Consider the following 6000-nt stretch of genomic DNA (forward strand, 5'->3'; position numbering starts at 1 on the left):
AGCCTCGGTCGTAGGAAATGCTGTCCACGACACTCTTGCACCTCCTTGCCTAGTCTCTGCGGTTCATTTCCTGTGAGTGATGGTCTCATGTGGCATCAGCAACAAAGCTGAGATGTAATCTTTCCATTTGTACCTGGCCAGGAAGTTCCTGCAGAGATTAAAGAAGGGGGACGTAAGTGCACGTGTTGGTGGTGTGGGGTGGCGGGGGGCACAGCAGCAAGGAGGAGAGGAAAGACAAGTGTGTTTAAATCAGTGGAACAATCACTACCAGGCTGGTGCAATTTTGAGATTAGGGCTTTTGGTTCTGCTTTATTTTATTTTATTTTTTTACAAAAAGAAACGATCTTTTTCCGATGAAAAAGTCGTGCTGCTGTATTGTAATCTCACCTCCACTCGCACAGTTTCGCGCTGTTTCATTTCTGACCCACTTTCTTCATCTTCGTTTGTTTCCTTCAAGAGCAGTTTTAGCTCCCAACCCCAGCCAGTACCTTGCTTAAATTGCTTTAATCTCCAAGTGTTTCTTATATTGATTTTAAACAGTAAAGCTGCCAATCAACTTCTCTCCTTGTGCAGCAGTCGAGGGCAGAGAGATTAAAACAACAAACAAATGAGGCTGAAGCTAGGAAGTCGGTTAGAATTTCCAAATGAATGTTAGCAGCTCCTCTGTCCCCTTCCTACCACAGAGGTGCAAGATTATTATGAAGAGACTAGGTCTAGCTTTGTAATGTTAATAATAGCCAGCATTTAATGAACAGTTGCTCAGTGCCAGGAATCATTCTAAATACTGTATTCATTTAACTCATTTAATCTTTGCAACAATCCTATAGGGCAAGTACTATCATTATTTTAACAGAAGGGGAAACTAAGGCATAGAAAGGTTAACTGACTTGTCCAAGATCACACAGCTAGTAAATGGCAGAGCATGAGTCCAAAGTCAGTCTGGCTCCAGAATATGAAATAATAACAAACAGGCTCTAAGAACTCTTTTGTGTAGTTACAAGTCTCTATCCAGCTGTAGCATAGCACAGGGTGAAGCAGGAATATCATCTTCCAGGAAACAGAGAGAGTTAGCTGTGGTCAAAACGGAGGTCAAAGGTCATATGCCCTTTTTTAATCCAATAAACATTCATCCGTCCCTGATTATGTAAAAGCACTAAATTTGAGTTTGGGATTATAAAGGCAGCTAAGATGCTGTTACAGCTTACAGGAACCTCAAAGTCTTAACAGATTCTAATCACAGATAATCAGTCTACGAGGGAAGATGATGGTGGAAGAGGAAGATTAGGCAGGTGTGTGATTAAGCAGTTATTCATCCCTCAAGTCATGGCTCAAACCTCACCTCTTCCAGAAGGCCTTCCCTAACCACCTTCTGCTGCTTCCTTCTTATTTTATCACTCACTGTTGAACACTGCAACCATTGGAGCACTTATTTGTCTCTTCCACTAGATCACGGGCTTCCAGATGACATCCTGAGGGTCAAATGTAGCCCACTGCCTTTTTCATAAATAAAGTTTTATTGGAACATGCCACAATCACTTGTTGATATATTGTTTCTGACTGCTCTTGAGCTGTAACAGTGGAATCGAATAGTTGGATAGGAGACTCTGTGACCTGTAAAGCCTAAACTATTTGCAAACTGTCCCTTTTTAGGAAAAGTTTGCTGACTCCTACAGCAGACTATGAGCTTTGTTAGCGCACAGAGCTTGGCCTTCATTTCTGAATCTGCATTAGCCAGCACCACAGGAGCAGGGTCATTTTGGGTAAAGCTAACATCTGCCATCATTGCGACAGCATCATTGAAGCTTGGCCTGGAGTAGATTCTTAAAATGACAGGTTCCTGCTAGACAGAGGAACAGAGGGGATGCTGGAACTCCTGCACAGCTCTTCTGTTTCCCAGTTCCGTGATGGGTGATTTAGCAAACAATGGCAGGTCTGCTGAAAGCACTCTTTAAGAACTAACACACATAAGGAAGAGAGGCTTGGGGGCAGGCAGAAAGAAAGAAGTGGAGACAATGGAAAAATAGACAACATGTGGGGTGACTGGCCACTTTAATTTTCCTAGGAGGTGACATAACTTCTGTGACAGGTATGCTATTTTGGTTCTTAATTAGGACTCTTATTAATATGGTGTTGAACGTCTCTGACCGCACCTGCTGTGTTAGGGATTGTAAAGTGGTGTGTATAATACCACATCTATCTTGGGAAGGACAGAATGGGAGGTGGTGTGAGGGTGGGCAAGCAACAGATTGGACGGTGGGTAGAAATTACCTGCACAGTTTCTGTGCTCTGAGCTGGTAATGAGCCCACGGTGTCTGAAAGAACACTCCATCCAAGCAATTGCTGGCAAGAGGGTCGTCAGTCTTGAAAGAGAACATTTTTGCCTGAACTGCAGCACCATGAACGAGCTCAGCTGGTCTGAACACTACTGGTGCCTTGGCCAACAATTTCCCCCACAAATGTTGTGCTGGGAACAGTGCAGAGTTATCAATAGACTGGCTGCAACCTGCAGAGAGGCCTAGGAGTCAGGAGCCAGAGGTAGAACTGCTGGAAAACGGTGACCTGTGATCCCTAATATGGGTGACTAAGAAATTTCCAGAGAGAGGCAGGCTGAACATTGTTGTTGTTATTGTCCTTGAAGATCTGGCTGTGTTGGGTTGCTTTTCAACTTGAATCAGAGGGCCATGAATGCTGTCAGAGCCTTTGTTTTTCCTCACATGTGGGGCAGCTGAGAATCTAAGTGTCCTTGTCATGGATTAGGAGTCATTAGAATGTCAGGCTTAAAGGGCTGTTAAAGGTCATGAAGTTCTACCTCTTAACTGACTGTTAAAATTCAATTAGGAAGCTGTGATCGATAGTGAGCAGCTTTCATTTGAACACCTCCTTTCCTGAAGAACTGAGATCTTCCCGATGTATACCATAATATCTTGGGCCAATTTAACTATTAGAAAGTTGTAGACAATCTGCTTCATGTTGTACCAATAGCTGTCTCCTTCATGTTACAGAATGAGCCTAATCTTGCTTTCACATAATACATCTTATGTATTTGCAGATGGCTTCCTTTCTACCCCTACCACCCACATCCTGAGTATTCTTTTCTCTGGGTTATATAATCCCATTTCCTTTAAAGTTTCCCATAGACATGGTTTTGATTTCACTTGCAATTTTAATAGAATTTTTTGAAACATGCCTCAACCTGTCTTTAGCCTTCTTTTAGCTGCTATCCAGAATGAATGCAGTGATTCAATGCTCCCTTCCTCCTGCTAAATGTGCTTCTCCCACAAGGCAAAATGGATTGAGGGAGGATGACTCTCGGATATCAAAACTAATCAGTTCTCAAAGAAAAGCTCTCATATTCTTATTATAAATTTAAGTCCAAAGGCAAATAAGCATTTAATGGGGGATTTTAGCCACCATGAATCCCCAGCCCTATTTCAGAGGCACTCAGCCGGTCATTGAGTCATTGAGTGCTCTGGTATCGATTCTACGTTTTTTGTTGTTGCTGCTGTTTTGGTTAGATTTTTAAAATTTGTTCATTACTTTTGAATTTTTTTAAAGAGGATGTTCTGAAGAAAAAAGAGAGATATGAATGATTGTAGTGAAGATGATTATGCTTCAGCCATGCTCTGCTAACGCACCATTCTCCCCCAATCCAACTCCTTCTCAGTTAATACAATACTTTGAAAATGAAGAGCTAATTTTCTTGAGCTAAAAACCATTGAGCTTGTGTTTTATCTTTTTCTTTATAAATGTGGCAAGAGATTTTACTCTCATAGCTAGTCAAGTGATTCCCCAACCATTTTATGGACAAAAGACATGACATTTTACATGGGCCAGAACTTTTTTGAAAGAGCCAAGCTGTAGGAAGTTAGCAATAGAGGAATCCAAAAAAAAAAATAAAACTCCAAAAAAAAAAAATAAGACTCTTACTTCATGGGTGAGGAAAAGGTAAATGGTGGGCACAGCTGACCTGGAACAGGGTTGGAACGTGAGCCAAGGCTTCCTAATGGCCATCAGTTAACTTCTCCTGAAATTGAGGTCTCACTAAAATTCCCTTTTATTTTTATAAGATGGAAATATTGGAAACACAATAATTGAAAATGTGACAATTTCTATACTGTTTACACTTCCTTTTCTCCCCCTTTTACTTTTCCCTTGACTTTTAAAATAAAATTCTCCTTGAAAATGTGAGTCTGTCTCATCTACACTGAGGGGCTATAAGGAAGGGGATGATTATCCAACATGGGAGTAAACTGTTGGAGGGGAGATGAGTATTACTGGGGCCTGTAGTGATGTAGGAACGTCCTGGAATGGGCACATGAGGCCTTGAGGCACGCTAGTGTGCTGAGCACTGCCTGTCCTACTGTATACCACAGCCCCAGGGGACAAGAGTGGTCAAGACACCCTGCAGAAACCACAGCTAGCCCTAAACAGCTCCAAAGCGTCCCCACTTTTATCCTAAAATTTTGTGTGAATTGTAGATTGTACTCCATAATACCGCAATCCACAAAATCTAAAATGCGTTATTATAAGATACATCATCATTTTATTTATCACTAAGAAAGAAAATAAAAGGCTGCAAGTTAAACTGGGGCACAGCATTGATTGAAAAATGTATTCTAAGTTCAAAGATGTTAAAACATGAGTGTCTGAGGATCAATAAAATATTGGATATTGTCTAGAGTTAATATAAAAACATCATTTTCCTCTTCTTCCAATCTTTAAACTGTTTAATTCAAAAATTGTGACATGTTTCTCCTTTGGCTTTATGTGGGATGTCGAGGCACATTACCACAAACCCCCTGAGTATTCATATCCCCATTTACATAGCAGTAATTACACCATTTCCTGGTGTCAGTGGTAGGAAACATCTTTGGGGGTGATGAGTAAAGGGAAGGATTCTGGAACATTTTTTCAATTAAAGCCCTAAAAACCCAAGATAACTGAAAAACATTTGTTCAAACAAAATCTTGTACACACACTTAGAAAAAAGTAGAACCCAAACGTTCATCAACTGATGAATGGATAAATAAAATGTGTCGTAGTCCTACGATAAAATAATATTCAGCTATGAAAAGCAATAAAGTACTGATACATCCCACAACATGGATGAACTTTGAAAACATTATGGAAAGTGAAAGAAACCAGTCATAAAAGGTCGTATATTATGATGCAATTTACGTAAAATGTCCAGAATAGGTAAATCTATAGAGATAGCAACATCAGTGGTTGTCAGACGCTGGGGGAAGTCAGGAATGGGGAATAAACGTTTAATAGATATGGGATTTGTCTTCTGGGTGATGAGAATTTTCTGCAATTAGATACTGGTGATTATTGCACAACATTGTGAACATAATAAACATCACTAAATTGTAAATTTTAAAATGATTAAAAAGTCAATTTTGTTATGTGAATTTTATCTCAGTTAAAAATAGTTTAAAAAAAAAAAAACGCTACTCAAACAGTGTTGTTTTGTTTGTAGTTTCTCCAGTTAAAAGCAGAAACAACTCTGTTGGAAACAGGATTGGGAAGATGTTTAACGCAGCCTACTTAGTTCCCCCTTGTTCTTACTCCAAAGAGTGGCCTCTGAGGTTCTTCTGCAGAAGCCTGGGGCTTTGGAGAGCCAGTTTGAAACTCACTTCCTTTAAACTCTTCCGGCAAAGTGGACTCTCACTTTTCCCATCTTCCTTGGTGTGTGGTAAGACTCTGGGTCCCTTTCTTCCAAGAACCATTTCCCTGAGCAGTGAGGAGAGTACATCGCTCCAAGTCCCCTCCTTCTTTCTCCAGCTCTTCTGGGTACTCCGGATTCAAACTGCTTCTGCACTGGCACCACGTTCCTTACACGTTCCGGAGCCAAGTTTTTATACCACCCACATCCACCGTGAAAGGGCAGCCACAAGACAACAGAGAAACATTATGCTCTGCTAGAAAGATTTTTTTCCCAACCTTGAATGCCCTCTGGAATGTGGCACATGAACACACACATTGCACATACACACAAAG

Source organism: Macaca nemestrina, chromosome 14, assembly GCF_043159975.1.
Source record: "Macaca nemestrina isolate mMacNem1 chromosome 14, mMacNem.hap1, whole genome shotgun sequence".
Lineage (NCBI taxonomy): Eukaryota > Metazoa > Chordata > Mammalia > Primates > Cercopithecidae > Macaca > Macaca nemestrina.